This window comes from Triticum dicoccoides, chromosome 7B (genome assembly GCF_002162155.2).
Source record: "Triticum dicoccoides isolate Atlit2015 ecotype Zavitan chromosome 7B, WEW_v2.0, whole genome shotgun sequence".
Taxonomy (NCBI): domain Eukaryota; kingdom Viridiplantae; phylum Streptophyta; class Magnoliopsida; order Poales; family Poaceae; genus Triticum; species Triticum dicoccoides.
The window spans coordinates 328,372,719-328,388,087 of record NC_041393.1 but is presented as its reverse complement, the minus strand read 5'-3'; positions in this window follow the sequence as shown (position 1 = coordinate 328,388,087).

Sequence of the window (15,369 nt, the reverse complement as noted above, 5' to 3'; positions counted from 1 at the left end):
AATTTTCCCAATTTCAAAGCCTTTTTCAATAAGGAACTTGGTTAAGCATTTATACCAAGCTCTAGGAGCTTGTTTAAGACCATAAAGAGCTTTGCGAAGTTTGTAGACATGATTGGGTTTCTTAGGATTGATAAAGCCGGGAGGTTGTTTAACATAAACTTCCTCCTCTATTTCACCATTTAGAAAAGCGCTTTTAATGTCCATTTGGTACAAGGTGATATCATGGTGATTAGCATAGGCAAGTAAGATGCGAATGGACTCAAGTCTAGCAACGGGAGCATAAGTCTCACCATAGTCCATACCTTCGACTTGTGTGTAGCCTTGGGCAACGAGACGTGCTTTGTTGCGAACTACTTGTTCATCTTCATCTTGCTTGTTGCGAAACACCCATTTGGTACCAATGATGTTGTGGTTGTTGTAGGGCTTCTCAACCAATGTCCATACTTGATTTCTCTCAAAGTTGTGTAGCTCTTCATGCATAGCATTTATCCAATCCGGATCTCCCAATGCTTCTTCAACCTTCATAGGTTCAATGTTAGAGATGAATGAATAGTGCTCACAAAAGTTAGCCAAACGAGTTTTAGAGCGAGTGATTCTCTCGGTTTGAATATCATTGTAGATTTGCTCGACGGGATGGTCTTTGGAAATTCTTGCTCGAACTCGTGAAAGCTTTTCCTTGGGCCTTGGTTGAACATCTTCTTCATCTTGTTCTTCTTCTTCTTGGCCTTCTTCATTATTGGCGTTATCGTTCTCTTATCGTGGTGGAGAAGGAGGTTGTTGACGTTCTTGGTGTACTTCCTTGTTTTCTTCATCTTGGTGTGTCCCACTTGTGGATGCTTTCGTACCAACTCTTGGTTCACCTTGTCGTGAGGTAGAAGCTTCCACTTGGACGGATGAGGTACTCTCCTTCACCTCCGTTGGACGAATCTTGCCAATAGACAAGTCTTGGATTGCTTCCGAAGGATCTTTGTCTCCTACATCAATCGGCAATTGATCTACTTGCGAGCCGTTAGATTCATCAAACTTCACATCTACCGGTTCTTCAACCTTTCGGGTGAAATTGTTGTAGACACGGTAAGTGTGAGAGTTTGAGTCATAACCAAGTAGGAAACCTTCATGAGACTTAGGAGCAAATTTAGAACGACGATGCTTATCAAGAATGTAGCACTTTGAGCCGAATACTCGAAAGTATCCAACTTGGGGTTTGTTACCGGTGAGGAGCTCGTATGTCGTCTTGCCGAGTAGCTTGTGAAGATACAAGCAATTTGTTGCATGACAAGCTGTCTCAACCGCTTCTACCCAAAAGTGCTTCGGCGTCTTGTACTCATCAAGCATCATTATTGCCATCTCGATGAGCGTCCGGTTCTTCCTCTCAACAACTCCATTTTGTTGAGGTGTGTACGTAGCCGAGAACTCATGTGAAATCCCTTCTTCGTCAAGAAAGGTGTCAACATTTGCGTTCTTGAACTCCATTCCGTTGTCGCTACGAACCTTCTTGATCTTCACTTCAAACTGATTTTGAGCCTTCCTGGCGAAGTTTTTGAAGATCTTTTGGACCTGCGATTTGTCATCGAGAAAGAACACCCATGTAAAGCTTGAAAAATCATCAACTATAACTAGACCAAAAGAATTTCCACCGAGACTTCTGTAAGCATTGGGACCAAAGAGATCCATGTGAAGTAGCTCAAGTGGCCTCCTTGTGGTCATGATGTTCTTCATGGGATGCCTTCCTCCAACCTGTTTACCAGCTTGACAAGCACTGCAAAGTCTATCCTTATCAAATATGACATCGTTAACACCAAGGATATGATTCCCTTTAATAAGCTTGTTAAGGTTTCTCATGCCAACGTGACCTAGTCGTCTATGCCATAACCAACCTTTAGAGGATTTAGCAATGAAGCAAGTTCTAGGTTGAGCCTTTTTAGTGAAATCAACAATGTAAAGATCACCTCTACGTATACCGGTAAAGACCATTTTATGATTGTCTCTACGAAACACTTGGCAATCTACTTCAGTAAATAGGACATTGAAACCAAAATCAGCAAGTCTAGATACTGAAAGTAAGTTGTAGCCAAGAGATTCAACGAGCATAACATTCTGAATGGAGCTATCATGTGAGATGTCCACCTAACCGATGCCATCCACCTTACCCTTTGAGTTGTCACCAAAAGTGACATACTTTCAAGGACCATCATTTTCAGCAAGCTCACGAAACATGTCTTTATCTCCGGTCATGTGATCGGTACATCCATTGTCAAGAACCCATTCCTTTCCTCCTGCCATATATCCCCGAAGGTTTGCCATAAGACCAAAGTGTCTCATCGCATCATCAAGATCAAAGTCATCATCATCATCCTCATCATAATATCCATGTTCAACATCGTCATGTGGTGGATCAATTCCTAGTGAGAGTGATTCATTAGTATGAGTTTGACAATAATCTCCTCTATGAATTCTAGTAGCTTCGGAAATGATATCGCTAATAATTCCAACATTTCCTTTGGCACACATAAGATTTGTAAGTTCGAATAGACAATTACCAAACATAGGATCATTGGAATTCATCTTACTCAAGGCAATAGACTTATGAAGAATTTCATCCAGATTTTTCAAGGAATAATTAGGAAATCGTTCCTCAAGAAATTTCCATATAGTGTAGGCACACTCAAGAGTAGGCAGTTTTCCAATCAAGTTTCTAGGCAAGCCTCTAGTGATAAGATTAACAGTTCTAACATTCCTAATCTGTCAATCGACTCTTCAAGGGTAGGATGCATAGGATCAATATGAGGTGCACAAGGACTAGCAATGTACTTGTTCAAATGATATTGATTGAAAATTACAAGCATCTCATTTTTCACTCATGAAAGTACTCTCCATCAAGTATAGGCACTCTATGACTAAGACTCCCCAAAGTAGACTCATCCATCTTCCTCCAATGGTGATTAAACCAAAGCAATGGAGACCAAATCTCTGATACCACTTGTAGGATCTTGAGAAGTAAGTCTAGAGGGGGGGTGATTAGACTACTTGACCAATTAAAAACTATGCCTTTTTCCAATTTTAGTCTTTGGCAGATTTTAGCTAAATCAAGCAATCTTCACACAATTCAAGCAAGCATGCAAAGAGTATATGAGCAGCGGAAAATAAAGCATGCAACTTGCAAGAATGTAAAGGGAAGGGTTTGGAGATTTCAAACACAATTTGGAGACACGGTGATTTTTGAGCCGTGGTTCCGATAGGTGGTGCTATCGTACATCCATGTTGATGGAGACTTCAACCCACGAAGGGTAATGGTTGCGCGAGTCCACGGAGGGCTCCACCCAAGAAGGGTCCACGAAGAAGCAACCTTGTCTATCCCACCATGGCCGTCGCCCATGAAGGACTTGCCTCACTAGCGGTAGATCTTCATGAAGTAGGCGATCTCGTTGCCCTTACAAACTCCTTGGTTCAACTCCACAATCTTGTCGGAGGCTCCCAAGTGACACCTAGCCAATCTAGGAGACACCACTCTCCAAGAAGTAACAAATGGTGTGTTGATGATGAACTCCTTGCTCTTGTGCTTCAAATGATAGTCTCCCCAACACTCAACTCTCTCTCACAGGATTTGGATTTGGTGGGAAGAAGATTTGAGTGGAAAGCAACATGGGGAAGGCTAGAGATCAAGATTCATATGGTAGGAATGGAATATCTTGGCCTCAACACATGAGTAGGTAGTTCTCTCTCAGAAACGGTAAGTTGGAAGTGTAGGCTTGTTCTGATGGCTCTCTCCACGAATGAAGAGGAGGTGGAGGGGTATATATAGCCTCCACACAAAATCTAACCGTTACACACAATTTACCAATCTCGGTGGGACCGAATCAACAAACTCGGTCAGACCAATTCAGTAAACAATGTGACCGTTAGGGTTTTTGGTGGGACCGACATGCAGCTCGCTAGGACCGATATGGTTAGGGTTAGGGCATAACGTAATCTCGGTGAGACCGATCACACAAACTCGGTGGTACCGATTTTGGTAATAAGCTAACCAGAGAGTTGGTTAGGCAAACTCGGTGGGATCGGTTACTCAAACTCGGTGAGACCAATTTTGGTAATAAGTTAACCAGAGAGTTTGCATTGTAATCTCGGTGGTACCGGTTACTCAAACTCGGTAAGACCGAATTTGATAATGGACATACACAGAGAGATTACAATCCCATCTCGGTGAGACCGAGATCCCTATCGATGAGACCGATTTGCTAAGGGTTTGTGGCAGTGGCTAAGACATCTGAATTAGGTGGCGCCGGATAGAATGAATCGGTGGGGCCGAGTTAGACTATTGGTTTAGGACATATGTGGATGTGAGAAAGTAGTTGAGGGCTTTGGAGCATATCACTAAGCATTTTGAGCAAGCAAGCCATTAATCGACACATCATCCCCTCTTGATAGTATTGGCTTTTCCTATAGACTCAATGTGATCTTGGATCACTAAAATATAAAATGCAGAGTCTTGATCTTGAAGCTTGAGCCAATCCGTTGTCCTTAGCATCTTGAAGGGGTTCCACATCCTTTAGTCCATGCCACTCCATTGTTGAACTTGTCTGAAATATACTAGGTAGAAGTGTTAGTCCAACAAGAGATATGTTGACATTAATTACCAAAACCACCCAGGGAGCACTTGTGCTTTCACCAATCCACCCAGATGTGTAATAAAGTTGCCACCTTAATGTTATCCAAGATTAATAACTCTCACAACTTCAATGTGTATCACAATCCAACCCCCGTCTATGAGCATAGCTAAGCAATAATAGAGCATAACGTATAATCCCGGGGTGATCAAAAGGTATTAGGTTCCTACCTCAAGTACTACAACCAAACCACATGTTCCCAATCCTACTCATGCAAATATTTGAGGGGCAAAACTAATGCATAGTAAAAATTGGGTATAGAAGAGTATGATCAAAGTGTAACTTGCCTTGCTGACGATTTGAAAACTCTAGATATTTGTAGTAACAAGCTTCGCACTCCGGGTAATCTAGCATGGACAAACAGTAGCATACATAAGCAATCACTCAAACAAAACAAAGAGAAATCGAGAAATGATCCAAATAAAATTCGAAACAATCAAATGACTAAACTAAAAAGAAAACAAAACCTAACAACATTATTTTCATGTGGATTAGATCTTAACAGTAGGTACATATGATTAGCTATGGTTTGCAAAAGAAACAACTCAAACGGAGTTACGAAACTCAAATACAAAGGAAACAAGATCAAATACTAATCTGAACTAAAATGAAATTATAAATTGTCAAAAATCATGTTCAAGTTGGTTTACTGGAAAAAGGGGATCGTTACGAAGATTTAGGTGTTTGTTTCATCTAATTTGGATAAATGAGCTCAAAGTTACGCTAGTTTTAAGATGAGGGGCTAAATCACAAGAAATCTATTCGCGGATAGGTCCCTAAGCGAAAATTAATCTAAAAAGAAAAATCTAAAAAACATAACGAACGAATTAGTTCGTTATAAGAAACTAATGGGTGAACATTCGTTAGTTAAACTAGCGAATAAAAACGAACCAATCCAATAGTAAACCGAAAAAACCGGAAACAACCGGCGAACCGGGACGGTTTATACCGGTTCGGACAGTGGAGCGGCGGCTCTGGCGGGATTCGGCAGGGCGGGGCGACTGCGGTGGCGCGGGCGGCGGCAGCAGCAGCGGTGGTAGCGGCAGGCGACGGTGGCGGCGCAAGACGTGGGGGGCGGCGGCTCGGCTCGGCGGCGGCGGCTGCGGTTGAGGACGCGGCGACGGCTTTGGTTAGGGAGGGAGAGGCGGCGAGGCGGGAGTATATAAGAGGTGGGGGTTGGGGCGGCGACTTGGGCGAGGGGGCGTCGGAACGGGAGTCCGGGTCGGACTCCCTAGGAGGCGACGAGCGGGACTCCTCCCGAGCGGGGAGGAATGCGGCGGCACGAGCTGGGCTGTGGCCCGGCTGCGGCCGGGCCGGCCCAGGAAACTTATTTTTACGATTCCGTGAAGAAAATCCTAATAAAAAAATAAAAGTCCTAAAATTTAGGAAACAATTTCCGCCGTCCCTGCCTAATATTTGGGACAAGATGAACATTTTTCTGGACAAAATTCATATTTTTTCTAATTCAAATAAAATTCAAATAAAATAGTAATTTGATTTCAAAATTTCTTTTCTAATATTTCTCCTCTGTTTTTGAGAAAGTCATTTAATCTCCTCTCATTTATTTTTACCGAATTAAAATAATTGGAAAAATTGTTGAAAATCAAATTGATCCACTTTTCAAATTTGAAATAAATTCAAAAAATGAAAATTTCAATGAAACCTCCAACTCTCTCCTTGGGTCCTTGAGCTGCTTAAGAATTCGTGGATCACAACCCAAAATGCAATTAAATATGATATGCATATGAATGGTCTATATATAACATCCAAATTGAAAATTGGGATGTTACAAACATACCCCCCTAAGATGAATCTCGCCCTCGAGATTCGGGTTGGTTAGCAAAAAGGTGTGGGTGGTCCTTGCGGAGGTCTTCTTCTCACTCCAAGGGAGCTTCCTCCTCGGTATGGTGGCTCCACTGAACTTTGCAAAACTTGAATAACCTTGCTGCGAGTAACTCGACTGGAAAACTCTAGAATCTTGACTGGCTTCTCTTCATAGGTCAGATCACTATCCAACTGAATTGCTTCCAGTGGCACTGTATCTCTCAGGGGAATGTCAGCCATCTCTGTGTGGCACTTCTTCAACTAGGAAACGTGAAACACATCATGAACTCCTGACAATCCTTCGGGTAGTTCCAACTTGTAGGCAACTTCTCCCGTGCATTCCAAAACTCGGTATGGTCCCACAAAACGTGGTGCTACCTTTCCCTTGACTCCAAAACGTTTAACTCCTCGAATTGGGGACACACCAAGATATGCTCTGTCTCCGACTTCATAGGCTACCTCCTTGCGTTTAGTATCGACATAACTTTCTGCCTGAACTGGGCTACCTTGAGTCTGTCCCGAATCAACTTAACCTTCTCCTCAGAATCTCTAATTAAGTCTGGTCCGATCAACTGCAGAGATCCAGCTTCATCCCACAAGAGTGGTGTCCTGCACCTCCTTCCATACAAGGCTTTGAGAGGGGCCATCTTCAAACTGGCATGATAATTGTTGTTATAGGAGAACTCTGCATAGGGAAAATTATCATCCCAACTAGATCCATAATCTAGCGCACAAGCTCTCAACATGTCCTCCAGAATCTGATTGAGTCTCTCAATCTATCCATCTGTTTGTGGATGACAGGATGTACTGAACTCTAGCCTGGTACCCAAGTTTCATGCAACTGATTCCAAAACTTTGAAGTAAACTGTGTTCCTCTATCTGATATGATGGTCCTCGGAAGTCCATGCAGACATACGATCGTGGTCATGTATTTCTTTGCCAACTTAGCACTCGTATAAGTTGTCTTCACAGGGATGAAATGGGCTACTTTCGTCAAGCGATCAACTACAACCCATATAGAGTCATAGCGTGAACGGGTCCTGGGTAATCCAGTGATAAAATACATGCCAAGTTTATCCCATTTCCATTCAGTATAGGCAAAGGTTGTAATAACCCTGCTGGTTTCTGATGCTCTGCCTTTACTCTTTGACATACGTCACATACTGCTACATACTCGGCAATATCCTTCTTCATTCCCATCCACCAGAAACTTTCCTTCAAATCCACATACATCTTGGTGTTGCCTGGGTGAATCGAGTAATGCGAATCATGAGCCTCCTGAAGAATCAACTTCCTGATCTCAGGGTCATTAGGCAGATAAATACGATCCTCAAACTATAAAGTGTCATGCTCATCCTCACTAAATCCTTTAGCCTTTCCTTTACTCATCCTTTCCTTTATCTCAGCAATCTCCTTGTCCGTCTTCTGGGCTTCTCTGATCTTACCCAACAGAGTGAACTGAATTTCCAATGCTGCAACAAAACCTCTCGGACTATCTCCAAGCGTAGCTCTTGAAGGTCATCAGCTAACTCTTTAGGTAATCCTCCAGTTATGAGCGTGTTAACATAACTCTTGCGGCTCAACGCATCTGCTACGACGTTGGCCTTTCCTGGATGATAATGCAATCTCATATCATAATCCTTTATTAGCTCCAACCATCTCCTTTGCCTCAGGTTCAACTCCTTCTGCGTGAAGATGAACTTCAAACTCTTATGATCCATCTAAACATCACAACGGTTTCCGATGATAAAGTGTCTCCATGTCTTGAGGGCATGCACTACAGCTGCTAAATCCAAATCATGCGTAGCATAATTCAACTCATGAGGTCGAAGCTGTCGTGAGGCATATGAAAAATGTCTTCCATCCTGCATAAGCATACCTCCAAGTCCTCAATGTGAAGTGTCGCAATACACTTCGAAATCCTTGCGTATGTCTGGGAGAATCAGCACTGGGGCTGTAACCAAACGTTTCTTCATCTCCTGAAAACTGGTAACACAATCCTCAGTCCATTTGAACTTGGTGTCCTTCTTCAATAACATGTCCGAGAAATCCAACTTCCTTCAACCAAAACTTACATTTGCTGAACTTGGCATACAACTAATGTTCCCTGAGCTTCCCAAGAACCAATCGCAAATGTTCCTTCTGCTCTTCTTCATTCTTCGAGTAGACCAATATGTCATCAATGAACACCATGATGAACTTATCCAGAAACTCCATGAACACCTTGTTCATCATACTAATGAAATAGGCAGGGGCGTTAGTCAAACCAAATGACATAACTGTGTACTCATATAGCCCATACCTCGTGGAAAATGCGGTCTTAGGTATATCCTCCTCTCGGATCTTCAGCTGGTGATAATCTGATCGAAGATCGATCTTGGAGAAAACCTTAGCTCCCTGTAACTGGTCAAAAAAATCATTGATCATCAGCAGAGGGTATTTGTTCTTGATCTTCACCTCATTTAGCGCATGATAATCAACAACCATCCTCAAAGATCCATCCTTCTTCTCCACTAGAAGCACTGGGGCTCCACAAGGTGATGAACTCGGTCGAATATAACCTTTCTCCGATAACTCCTTAATCTACTTCTTAATTTCCTCCGGATCATTTGCGGGCATCAGATACGGTCTCTTTGATATTGATCTGGTTCCTGGCAATAACTCAATCAAAAACTCAATATCTCAATCTGGTGGCATGCCTGGTAACTCTTTCCGAAATACATCGGGAAAATCCTTCACAACTGGTACTTCCTCCTGAACAATTCCTGATAAGGAATTCACCTGAGACCTCCTCGGCGCATGCCTAGACACATACATGATCCTCTTTCCTTCCCGGGTGGTGAGAAGAATTGATTTACTGGCGCAATAGATGTTTCCCTCATATTTGGATATCCAATCCATGCCTAGTATCACATTCAATCCTTGTCACTCAAGGACAATCAGATCGGTGGGGAAAACATGTCTACCTATGGTTACTGGCAACTGATAGCATCCCCTACTAGCCATATACTCCGCTCCTGGGGAACTTACTAACATAGGTGACTTAAGGGCTACTTTTGGTAACTTATACTTATCCACAAATCCCCTTGATATGAATGAATGAGATGCACCAGTATCTAAAAGAACAAGTATTGTAAATGCATTAATCAAAAACTTACCGACAACTGCGTCGGGCTGCTCCTCAATTTCCTCCACACTGACATGGTTCACCTGACCTTTGGTGAAGAGGTTGGACTTCTTTGCAGAACTTCCATTGTCATTTCCATTCTTTGCTTCAGGACATTCAGTGGCGTAATGTCCGGTCTTCCCGCACTTGAAACAAGTAATGTGACTCAGATCCCTCTTGGCTGGTGTTGCGGGGTTGGAACAATTCTGACTGTTGCTTCCTCCATTCTCATTTCCATTCTTAGGGCCACTGTGGTTGTGCGAACTTCCTCCATTGTGCGTATATCCTCCATGGTTATAAGTATGTCCTCCCGAGTCCGGGGAATAGCGGGGCTTCTGCTGAGCTCCAGAAGTGTACCTCCCCTGTCCATACTTCCTCTTGCGGTTATCAATATTTTGTTGCTTGCCTTCTATCATGAGGACCCTGTATACCAACTCCTGGTAGTTGTTGAAAGTTGTCACCATCAACTACATGCTTAGCTCATCATTAAGTCCCTCAAGAAACTTCTCCTGCTTCGCGGCATCTGTGGCCACATCATGTGGGGCATAACGGGCTAACTTGCTGAAGTCATCCACATATTGTCCTACTGTACGACTCCCTTGGCGCAAGTTGCGAAATTTCCACTTCTTCATGCTCATAGCTCCAGCTGAAACATGGGCGGTGCGGAAAGCCTACTGAAACTGATCCCATGTAACTGTATCAACGGGGTAAGTGGTGGTGAAGTTCTCCCACCAAGATGCTGCGGGTCCATCAAGATGATGCGCGGCAAAGCACACTCTCTCCGCATCAGTGCATCCTGCAGTAGTCAGCTCCCTTCGAATCTTGCGGAGCCAGTCATCAGCAACAATCGTCTCGGTGCTGCTAGAGAACATCGATGGATTTAACCTCAGTAAACGCGCTAGGTTGTCAATAGGGGGTGGTGGCGGTGGGTTGTTGTTGTTGTTGCCTTGGTTCTGATTCTGATTCTGCACTAGCATGTGCATCAAGGCATTCTGTTGCTGGATCAATTGGGTGAGCTCTGGTGGGAACATGAATCCAGTGTCACGTCTCGGAAGCATCTAATGGGTTAGAGGGGGTGAGAAAATAGAATAGAATAAGGCCTAAGAGAGATTTCACTACCCATATGCACATGAGGCAAATACAATCAATTCACTTCATTCAATATCAAACAAGGTTCACACTAATAATCTAACTATGATTACAAATCGATCGAAGCTAACTACTTGAAAAAATGCTACTAGTAACATGGTGGTCGTCTAGAAATTTTGGTCGGTGGAAGACTCCACGATATCTGATCCAGCTTCATCTACGTAGTCATCATCACTGTCATCATTTGCATCACTGTCTGTGTCAGTGTCGTCCAAGATGATGTAGTCCTCCGAACGGATCTCCACTTCAAGTTCTCGCTTATGGTTCTCCACGGATAGTCCTAGCTTCCTCTTCAAATCTTCATGCTTCTCCAGTAGTACAGCAATATCTTCTTCATATCCATCACATGTTGACTTGAGTTCCTATTCTAGCTTGATATTCTTCTTAATCAGCTTCTTGGTCTTCTTCATGATGGAGCACATCTGATTCTTGTATCGACGAATGTGGTCACCCATCTCCTGAATGTAAGCTCCAATTGATCCATCTTTCCTGGTACGAATCATCTCCCATTCCTCGTCTCGGCGTCCACATATCTGATAGATAGTGTCTTCAAGCTCCTTGTGATACACTTACCATATGCGTCCAAAAGTGATGTGGGCTGCCATGCTCTTTCCCAAGTTCCAACTTGGTGCATCCAAGTAAAAATCAATGGGCTCTGTTGTTGGCGCAAACGTCCTTCCAGGTACACGAACTTTGATCTTCCAGCGCGCCTCTTCCGGTAAAGTTGCAGAGAAAGTCCCAGTGAAGCATGGTAGTCCGATATTCAGGTACTTAGTGACTTCCTTCAAGTGTCGTCCGAAAGGGGTGTTATACGTCCATTTTGCCTCATGCTTTTATCTCAATATTTATTGCATTATGGGATGTTATTACACGTTATGTCACAATACTTATGGCTATTTGTCGGATTTCGGGTTCCGGCAGACCCTCTAGATTCAAACACTGGGGTGCGCGCGGAGATTTCGCCCTCTACCTACCTGCACCCCACCGCCTCGCTAGGATCTAAGCTATGAAAGGAACAACACAAGAGACACAGGGTTTATACTAGTTCGGGCCACCATTGTGGTGTAATACCCTACTCTAGTTTGTGGTGTGGTGGATTGCCTCTTGGGCTGATGATGAACAATACAAGGAAGAACAGCCTCGCGAGGGTCTGTTCTTGGCTGGTGCACTAAACTGCTCGGGGGAGTTCAGTCGCTCTTTCTCTGCTGGTTTATAGCTGATGATCCCTCTTTTTTCTACCTTGTGGGTGGCTAGTCCTATTTATAGGCAAAGGCCCTGGGCCTCTTCCCAAATATTGAGCGGGAAGGGCACCAACAATTGGCCATTTTGAAGGGGAACATCTAGTACACTTATCCTGACTAAAGTTGGTCCTCGCCTGTCAAAGGCTCTGGTGGTGACGCCAGCTTGGGCTCCACAATGACCTCCTTCCTGTTGTTGCGACGGTCTTGGTCTTGTTGCACCGAAACGGATGCCTTTGCTTGATGCTCTCGCCTGCGCTTGCTCCCTTTGCACCAAAGAGGAAAGGAGGACACTGCGTGGGCTGGCGCCCGCCTGGCGCCCTTGGTCGTCATGGCTTGCGTCACGGGCACCTCGTGAGGTACCCCACCTTGATCTCTCCGCCTCCTCGCGAGCCAGCCTGATGAGGCCGTGCCTGAGGAAGCTCCTTGTCATCCATCCCGCGAGGCTTGGCCCCTCGCGAGGGTCTTGAGCTCGTGCTTATGAAGATGGGCCGTGCTGGGCCGCCCCTTGAGCCACGCTGTAGGCCGCAGGCAGGCAAGTCTAGGGACCCCCGTTCCCAGAACACCGACAGTAGCCCCCGGGCCCAAGGCGCGCCCGGACTTGGCTGAGAAGAGAAGCGAAGGGGCAAGGGCGAAGCGCTGTGGGTCCTAACAGCCTATGGCCTCGGGCGCCATGTGGCGGCCGATTGGACGTGGGCGGCCCTGTTTCCCCATGACGCCTCGGCGACTGTGCGAATTGACAAGTCCCTGCACGCAAAGCGGGTCATGATTACCTACGATCGTGGAGGCCGGCGGTTGGCCTCCTCTTGCTATAAGTACGGGACGGCACCTGCCCTTCCGGTCCATCCCCTCTTGCTTCTCCTTCTTCTTCATGGCTCTGCCAAAGAGTTCCTCGACCATGGAGAAAGGAAAAGCCCGCCAGGTGGAGCCCGACTCTCCCCCCACCTAAGCGCGGTCGAGGCCGTCCCCGCAAACACCCTGCGGCTCCGATGGTGGCTCCTCGCGGTCACGGAGGTGATCTTCCGCGTGGTGACGGGCGGCAGGCCGTCGCTGGGGGACGCATTGTGGCCGCGCGACCCCCTAGGCCATGCTCCCACTCGGCAGAGGTACTACCGGAGTTCATTGTGTGGTCGGCGGAACCGGCCAGCACCCGACTCCAACTACCTCGCTGCCTCCTGGGTGAGCTTCCGGCTGGCGCCCCAGGTGGCCTCTGGCTTCAGGCGGACGGTTGCTACAACTGAGACTCCTGGGCTTCGCTGGAGGTCTCCGCAGCCGGGAGCCTGGACCTGACCCGCGGCTGGCAAACGTTTGCCCGCGCGCTTGGTCTGAGCCAACGGTGCACCCTGCACTTTAAGTTCGACGGTGATGCCACCCTCTATGTGAGGGTGTTCGGGGAAGATGGTCGCCGCGCTGGGTGTTACCCTGAGAACGACGACCGCGGTCGTGGGTCCAGCCCCGGCGACAATGAAGACGACAGCGCACGCGTGGTCGGCGGTGGTCGGGGATCATTGAGCTTCGACGACTCTTCTTCGGGTAGCGGCTCCTCAAGCGGTGGCCGCGATCAGCCTCCGCGCCGCCGCGCCTGCCTGGAGGGAGGTAGCGGGTCTGCCAGCCGTCGCGCCTCGGTGAAGCGCGAGATGGAGTCCTCCTGAGCTCCGGAGGCGGTTCGAGTCTCCCTCGCGAGTTGGTGTCGGGCGAGTCGCGCCCGTTTTGTTCTTTTTCCCTTTTCCTGCGCAAAGAGACAGTAGTGTAGGGCCCCGCGGGGGCGTTCTTGGACTATTGTTGTTAATTATCGTGATGCTTCCGTTATTCCGGTATTGTGCCTTTGTGCCACATGCCTGCGCGTAGGAATTACTTAGCTCAGGGAGGAGGCCTGCAATGACCTTTGCTTCCCGAGGTCGAGGCCTCGTCGAACGCTTCACGCCCTGTGAGTGTTAGTCTAGAGAGGTAGTTCCCGGCCTCAGCTCTGGAGGCGACCGACCCAGGTCCTGTGTTCGTGTCGCGGTGCCCGTGGGGCATGGACTAGAGGGGTGCTCCTGTAGTGGACCTGTGTAGGAAAGCCTCGAATGATAAGGGCAGAAAACACTCGTGAGGGTGCCCGCGCGCTCCCTTGCGAGACTTGCGCGAGAGAAATCGGGGCAGGACAGCAAAAACAAGGCAAAAAGTCACAAACCAAAGGCGAGAACAGCTTCAATAAAACCTCGAATAGGTATCAACAAGCCAACTGCAGAAAGCAAATGAGAAAAGCCACGTCTGGCACCTAATCTAGTCTTCGGCGTCTTCTCACCAGCGCGGAGCTAAGTGCTGCCACTGGGCGTGGGAGGGAGCCCCAGGGCCTGAGGCCGGCGCTCCTGAGGCTCCGGGGTGTGTACAGCCCCAACTCATTATTACGTGAGAGTGTCACGGGCAGCGAGCTTCACAGGCAATGGCCTTCTTCACAGGCTTCGGGCCTTCCTCAAAAAGATAAGCTTCACAGGCGTTCGCCTTCCTCACAGGCACCGAGCCTTTTCCAAAACGCGATAGCTTCACAGGCGTTCGCCCTCTTCACAGGCTCTGGGCCTTTTCCAAGATGCGACAACTTCACAGGCGTTCACCTTCTTCACAGGCTCTGGGCCTTTTCCAAAACGCGACAACTTCACAGGCGTTCGCCTTCTTCACAGGCTCTCGGCCTTTTCCAAAACGTGGCAACTTCACAGGCGTTCGCCTTCTTCACAGGCTCTGGGCCTTTTTAGGGGTAAAACCTCTGGAGGTGCTGGATGTTCCACACGTTCTGGATGGGTACCCCCTCCTGAGTCCCCAAGCGCGCGGAGATGGGTCTGGAAACATGAACAACCTTGAACGGGCCATCCCACATGGGAGAGAGCTTATGCAGTCCCTCCCTGGAGAGAACACGCCTGAGCACGAGGTCCCCTACCTCGAGAGTCCCGGGGCGGATGTTGCGGCAGTGGTATCGCCGCAGCGCTTGTTGGTATCTTGCCGCTTGGAGCGCAGCTTCCCGGCGACGCTCTTCCCCCAGCACGAGGTCCGTCCCCCGCATGCCATCCTACTACGCCTCGTTGAACGCCAGGACCCGTGCGAAACGGTCTGACCTCGTGAGGGAGGACCGCTTCAGCTCCATAGACCAGGAAGAATGGGCTCTCGCCAGTTGGCTTGGTCGTGGTTGTGCGGATGGACCACAACACGGACTGAAGCTCGTTGTACCAACCTCGGCCGCAGGCCTCCAACTTCTTCTTGAATGTCCTGGTCTTGAGGCCTCTCAGGACCTCCACGTGGGCCCGCTCAGCCTGACCGTTGCTCCGGGGGTGCGCCACTGAAGCGTAGCATATCT